The sequence below is a fragment of the Pinus tabuliformis genome, chromosome 7 (assembly GCF_031772625.1).
Source record: "Pinus tabuliformis cultivar Carrire ecotype Pingquan chromosome 7, CPIR1, whole genome shotgun sequence".
NCBI lineage: Eukaryota > Viridiplantae > Streptophyta > Pinopsida > Pinales > Pinaceae > Pinus > Pinus tabuliformis.
The window spans coordinates 237283187-237290809 of NC_142293.1; the positions used below are offsets into that span (position 1 = coordinate 237283187).

The 7623-nt window shown below is 33.3% G+C and overlaps 1 long non-coding RNA gene across 1 annotated transcript; it reads left to right on the top strand.

Moving 5' to 3' along the window:
* Positions 1-5879: 5879 nt before the first annotated feature.
* On the top strand, positions 5880-6669 carry LOC149246734 (uncharacterized). Its single transcript, XR_016265586.1, has 2 exons — positions 5880-5975; positions 6083-6669. It is a non-coding gene; the product is annotated as an uncharacterized LOC149246734 (long non-coding RNA).
* Positions 6670-7623: the final 954 nt, after the last annotated feature.

Below are 7623 nucleotides of genomic sequence, written 5' to 3' on the forward strand. Positions count from 1 at the left end.
ATTCCAGTGGCACGACATCAGACATCCCTTATGCAGATCCCAGTCCCGACAACAGAACCATTTGTTGGCTTGTATGGGCCTGACCCAGGTTCAGAGGTGATTTAGCCAAACAAATCCCGGTACTACTGGCCCTTTTGGCAACAGTCCATGGAGCACAGATTGAGGTCTCACTCGAAGTAGTATGGGAGGGTGGTAGAACCAGGTTTCTTCACCTTGGGGATGTCTGATGAGCTCTAGCAGTCTGCGGTTTGACCCTGCAAACACGTCGCTATGCGCATCTATTAGTCCTTCGCAGCCTGTGATGCTGCCTTTACGCAGCCCTGCTTGGGGTGCAATTCATATTATTACCCCAGTTCCTTACTATTAACCTATTATTATTTGATTACTTAACTTATCTGTGTAATTCTAGTGATAATTAACAATATATCCAGCATTCATATAAGTGCGCGCAATAAAAAAAATAGTATAAATACGTAGAATGCAATATAAAAGCAGATGAACAGAAATTGGAATCAACTTCTCTTTATTATTCTTTGTTCAAGGTTATAGACTCGACACCACCCTGCGCACTCAGCTGCAGGGGTCCGCACACTCAGCTGCAGACTCTACTAGGCCTCTGCGCACTCAGCTGCAGAGCCTCTTCCTACTACTACGACCCAATACACTTAGACTCTTACTCTATGCTCCAACCATTTGTACTTATCTATCGTTATCTCTCCAATTAGCTATATTTACAACTTAGAGCCTCGCTCTATTTATACAATCCCATGCTCTGCGAACCATGGCTAGGCCGACATGACATTACATTACATTACAAAACTTAGGGCAGATAACCCTGTGACTCAACCTATACTTCACGCTCCGTGCCTGCAATTCACGAAGTCTTACAATACATTTGACCAAAAACTTGGGATTTGAGCCCCAAAACATGCTGTGGGGTGATCTGATGCCCAACAAGGGTCGGAAGCTGTAGCTGGTTGAATAACCTAAAATAAATTACAGGTCAAGATTAACCAGTGCATAATCAACTACCCTACTATGCCATCGAGGAAAACCCTCATCTCAAACCATCAAATAACTTAACTCGAATGGAAACCAAAAGCTTAGCTCCAACCTGAAAAATAGTGTAAACGCTATAAGCCTCTACGAAGTCAAAGGACGCAATCTCGAGCAACAAACCCTCTGGCAGGTGGCATACCTGCATTCAAGAATATGAACCAGTCACTACAGGCTAAAGCGAGAAATCTACCATTCAATACATATACTCAACAGAAAATGAAATGGGTTCTTACCTGAGTTAAGAACGCGGCCTCGACGAGTCGCCAACCTGCAAAGTCAGGATGAACGCTCAGTATCATAACTAATTTAAATATAAGATCATGCTTGAATGAAAAACCCTCTTGAAACGTGACTGGGTTCAGGCTTTCAACAAGAAGCATTGCTATATGATTTTAAAATACCTGTTGTGGATGTTTCTGTATTCATTTCGCCTTTCTCCATGACCCGAGTCGTATAAGTCTCCCCTGAATAGTGGTGAGAAAGCTTTAGGACAGGTATAAAGTAGTTACCCAAATTCACCATAGACTTCCAACCCCAGCAATTAAACATTCGGGTTGCAGAACTGAAAGATGTACCTGCTTTGTCGAGTTTATTAGCCTCCTCTATCATTATCTCTTGCAGAGAACAAAAACCAGAGCCCTCGTAGAGCAGCGCGACGCAGAGGAGTGGCAACAACAATGAGACCTCAAGGTTTCAGTGCCAAGAGTTAGTTAGGTTAAACCCTAGCTCTTCCCTATCGTCCGATGGCAGATGGAAAACCAACGACGGACAATGATGACAGATGGTCGGATCAAATGGAGTTAACGTTCCACAAGATGGATGGCCACCATGTGGAGCTACAGATGAGGGCCCATACAATAGAGCAAGCCATGGGAACATGTGCCTAGTTAACCAGGAGAATCCCTGGCCGGATCTCCCTACCTGTCAAATAAATTACATTTAATCGCATTTAAGTTTGTACGCAGTATCATGGTGTGATATATGTTGTCGTGGATACGATTGTACATAATGTTTAATAGATGTGAAACCATAGTTATATGCCGAACATTGTACATAACGTTAATAGATGTGAATCCATAGTTGTATGCCAGAATTTTTTATTTTATTTTATGGTTTATCTAAACTTTTTATTAGAAGTGAAGTTGTAGATGTTACAGAAAGGTGCGAGGTTAAACTCCCCATCAAACGACTCCTTTGAAGTTTGTGCAAACTCAAAATGTTGTAATCTCCTTTAATTTTGCGGATGCAGAGGAGGTTCTTTAAACGTTGAGAGATTAGACACCTCATCGAGTGCCCATGCTTCAAAATTTTTTTGAGTAAACATGGGCAGCAGGGATGAAATTTTACGCCTGTAAAATATAGCCAAGTTTTTCCTCTCCCATCAACATCATATGTTAAAATGATCGAAATGGTCATTAGAGTTATAGAAAAGCTGTAGTGGTGACAATTTTGCTTTGAAAATAATGGAATTTTGGATTTTGGAAAAAATAGGTAGAATATTTTGGAAACTTATTTTATAGTTGTTAAATTTTAGGTTTTTGGGGTTAGGAGTTTGGTGTCTCAGAGGTTTTTGATGATACTGAATTTATTTTTACAGTTAAAAAAACGATTCAAACATGGTTTAGACACTCAAGGATTGGATTTTCTGAAGAAAAAAATCCCTTGGTTTTGGGGAAATTTTGCCATTAGGGACAAAATTGTAGCCTTTGTAGACAACGCATTCTAGAAATCCCCAAAATTCCCAAATTTAATTGGTGCTTCAGATTGGAAATTCATACTCACCAAATTTAATGGGTAGTTAATATTTGAAATTCCTACATTTTTGTGTAGGGTTGACCATGTTGGGTGTTAGAAAAGTCAACTAAGAAAAAGTGGTCATAATTTTTCAAAATATCTGCAGTAAGAATGTTTGAATCACATTTTTTATGGTAGAAATGGATTCAGCACCATCAAAAATCCTTTTGACACCCAAAATCTTAAAATTTGATTGTTGTGAATTTGTAAAAAATTCTGCGAGATTTTATTAAAAAAATTACTATCAATTTCCATAATTTCCCAAACAAATTTGAAACGTGATTGAACAAAAACTTAATAAAACACAAACTATTTTTAAAAGTGTATCAGCGAAAATGATATATTTACATTAGGTTGTCCTTCCAAAGTGTCCCTCATGTACCTATGCCTTATGCCTTGTGTACATTTGTCCCTTTACCTAATTATAAACATGATATTCACCCGTTACGTGAAACATTATTGCTTTCTCTTTTGATTTGTGGGCACGTAGGTGGACTTTTGATATCATGTGGCGTAAGAAATATATATTTAGAGATGTAAAATAGTTGATTCGTGTAGGGTTAGTTTTTATATTATTAATTTAAATTTTAGGTATTAAAGATGAGAGTCATTTATAATTGGATTTAAAAAAAATTATATGATTTTTATTAAAAGATTTCTTTTTAGATCAATGAGTGGTGCATGCTTATACATTTATTATATCTTTTAACTAGTTGTGTGTGCTTATATATTTATCTTACTATATTATCTAGCAAATAAAAGATAATCTCGATGACATATCATATATCAATTCTATAAACATTATTGTCTTTTTTTTAATTGTCTAAGCAATAAAAATATTGTTTTGTTTTATTTTATTTTACAAGTCTTGATGGGTAGTCTATGTGGTTTAAGTCTCTCCTGTCAAGTCATTCACTCTCTGTCATGAGGGATTTGGTTCAATTTTCCTTAGGTCCATCACAATTAAGCTCCTTGTGATAAAATTAACTATATGGGAACTTGACTAAACACATTAAACAAAGAAAAGAAGAAAGAAAAGTTTTTTACTTTTATAAGAATTTTTTTAACTTAAATTATATATAGTATTTGTTAATTTATATTATATATTATTTTTATTTTTTTTAAATCTAAATTATATTATTTATTTGATAAAATTTTATATTACAAGAATAATAACAAAAATTACATTATGTTATATAATATTTAAAAAATAAGTATTATTTTATTTATAAATAAATTTTTATAATTTGAATATGTATTGAGTAAGTTAAAAATAATTTAGTAGTGATTTTAAAAGTATAAAGAGTGTATGAGCAATTCTTCAATAAGAGTTCCTTTCAATTAGGGTTTGCAAAGGTTGTTTTGTGTAAATAGTACATTGCTTGTCATGCTTCCTTTAGAAGAAAGTCCAACTAAATTCAATAAGTTCCTTTCACTTTTTGAAGAAAGTCCAACTAAATTCAATAAGTTCCTTTCACTTTTTGTTAAGAGAGTTTATATATTGAATTTGTAAAGCAATCCAAAAATAATCTAGTGTCCATCGTTTTACAAATCCAAAAGATAACATTCTTCATTAGCTTTACATAATTCTCACCCAACTTAAAACATTAAAAAATAATCTAGTTTTTCCAATTGTTTCACAAATTTATTCATAAACAATGAATAGTTACAATCATGATTACAAGAAAATTTCTTTGATCTTCAACTTTAATGGTTGTTTTTTACCATTTACAACTATGATAAAGGTATCATTCAATGAATAAGCTCCAATCTAAGTTTTTCCCCAAAATAGTCTTTATTTTATATTTCAAAATTAAAAATATCATAGAATAAGTATGTGATCATTCTACATTAAAGTTTACTCTTGTGAATCATAATCTTTAAAGGTAACTTTACTTTAATGTCCATTAGGTTTAAGTAAATGTCCATTAGGTTATTTTAAGTTGGAGTGTTAAATTTCCTCTTAATAAAATAATAAATGTCCATTAGTTTATTTTAAGTTGGAGCGTTAAATTTCCTCTTAATAAAATAATAATTAAAAAAAAAAAATCCAAAAAAAATGATAAAGAGATTTTTAACTAGACAAAAACCTAAATAAAACCAATGTTAAAGAAATTTTTAACTAGACAAAAACTTAAATAAAACCCCATGTGAATCAAGATATATAAAAAGACATTATTATAAAATAGAAGTTTTTTAATTAAAAAAATAACATTTATATCCTATTATTCACATTTCCATTGTATTAACACTTTATTAATAGTAATTTCCTATATATTTCACATTAAGGGATACTTGAAGAGAGAAAAAAAGGATTTGGATAAAACTAATATTGTATAATTTAATGAGAATGATTATATAAACATGGTGGCAACAAATCTAATGATTTAATGAGATTGATTATACAAACATGGTGTAATCGAGCTTTTTGAAAATTAAGTTTATTAGGTTTTAAATTTTATGGGCAAAGATGGAAAAATGGAATAAAACTTAAAGTATTGGGATTAACTGCTCTAAAGTATGTTTAGAGACCAACTGTCCAGGAAAATGATTTTTAAAATGAAAATAGAAAATAAAAAACTTACTGAATTAAGAAAAAAAAACAAAAACAAAACAAAAATGGTGAAGATGGAAATTTAGGTTAAAAGGGTTGAAATCTTGATGAATATTACAAGAATATACTTCATCTAATAAAATATAGATGACCTAATAAGAATATAATTCACCTAATTAAATAAAACAAAAACCATCGTAATCATAAAAAGCTTTGTACTAGAAAGCAAACTGGTACTCTCAGTGCACGCGGTATGCCACATTTTGGAGGTATGTGTTACTTTTCAACAGAATACTCCATTAAAGTTCGTCCCCACAGTAATGGAATAAACTTTAAAGTTCGTCCCCACAGTAATGGAATAAACTTTTTGGTGCAAAAGTTGAGCCTCGTTCATACTGCTGCATATGCAACTCAACATTAATGGTAATGCCTTTATATATTCCTACATCAATCGACCTTCTTCACCCCTCCCCATTCTTGGGCTGCTTGTGCTTCTCTGTATTTTTGCAGTCTGATCTACATGCTGCGTTGGCCCTGCAAGCAATGGATCTACTGATCAGAAGTGCAGGTAAAGGCAACACCAAAAAAAGGGCTGTTCTTCATGTAGAATCTCAGTTAAATACTGTGAAGGGCTTGTTGTTGGATTTTACTAATCAACTGTTCCATGATAAGCAGCAGGCAGTGAAAAATGGTTTGTTGCAGGAGACACTTGATCGATCGCTCCCAAAGGCCAAGGCCTTGGAGTAACGGCCTCTCTCCAAGCCCAGACTCTGTAGACAAATTAGAGAATGGAAGACAAATTTTGAGGAAATCTTTCACCGCAACCAAAGCGACTTGTCACTGTCTCGTTGGCGTTGCAAGAGAGAGCCATTGCTTCAAGATGCACCAGAGGCCGTGGAAGAAATGCTTTAATGGATCATTCGTTTGCCACAGTCACGGTGTGCTTAATGGACTTAAGACTACACCATCGGGACATGGCATTCTACATTACAGAGAGGGAAAATCATCCATCGATGACAGTTTAATCGAAGGGATGGCAAAAGAATCTCAATTAGATTGCAAAGAATTTTATTGGGTCATTTTTATTTCAATTGTAAATTGATATTGATATTGATATTGATATTGGGAAATTTTATTGGGCTATTTTATGTTGATTTTAGATTTCAAAATATTTTAAAACTCAGAGATAAACAAAATGGAGATCGCTCATGTTTCTAAAATGTTGGAATTAATGGAGAAAACTAAACTTAGATTATTGTTTAGGTGTTTGTTTGTTTAGATAGGATTGAGATCCTATTATCTAGGGAGTGGTTGAAACCACTCTGATTGAGAGAAAGCCTATATGAACTAGTTTGTTCTCCTGATTGTAGAATTGTGTATTGTGTTTGTAGTGCTTTGGCACTCTCCAGATATTTCACCTGGAGAGCTATTTAGTTAATATAATATCAGTTTTTATCATAAAATATTCTATAAACAATTCTTTCCGCATTAATTCTAAGAGAAACAGTCATTGAAAATTGAAAAAACTTCATCAGATTTTACACAACCTCAGTTCAAAAGTATTTTGTGTTAGATTGCAAATTTAAAGAATATTTAGAAATCTAATAAAAAAAAATCAATTATTTGACATCTTTCCATACAATCATATTCTGAAATATTTTTGAAATATACCATTCATAAAAGCTCAACATCAACTCACACTATTTTGTTTTTCAATTTCACTTCCACCAAAATTGATCAGCTTCCAGTTATAGCTAATCTTTGTGGCCTTGAGTTTCTGTATCTCGGAGGTTTCACCGGGCATAGCCATTTTTGTGGCCTTGGGTTTCTGTATCTTGAAGGTTTCACAAAGCTAAATCCATTTTCTAACAATACAGCATAAAAGCCTGTCTCGATGTAAAGAGATGGAGACTAGTGATAATTATGGGAAAGATTATAATGCTTTCAAACTCAATGAATACATTCGGAAGTTTCCGGTGATTTTACTTTGCTGAAAAGCTTTGTTTATTTCTGGAATTTATTCCTTGTACAATTTTTCACTGATAAGCTTTTTATTCCTGCAAATTATTCCTTACACATTTTTTTTGCAATTAAAAAATGTACAATAACATCCATCATACAGTTTGTTCTCTGCACAGGTTGTTCAATGGGTTACTTCACAAACACATACATATTTGTTATATTTTGGCATACGAAGTATATGGCTGGCTCTTGTA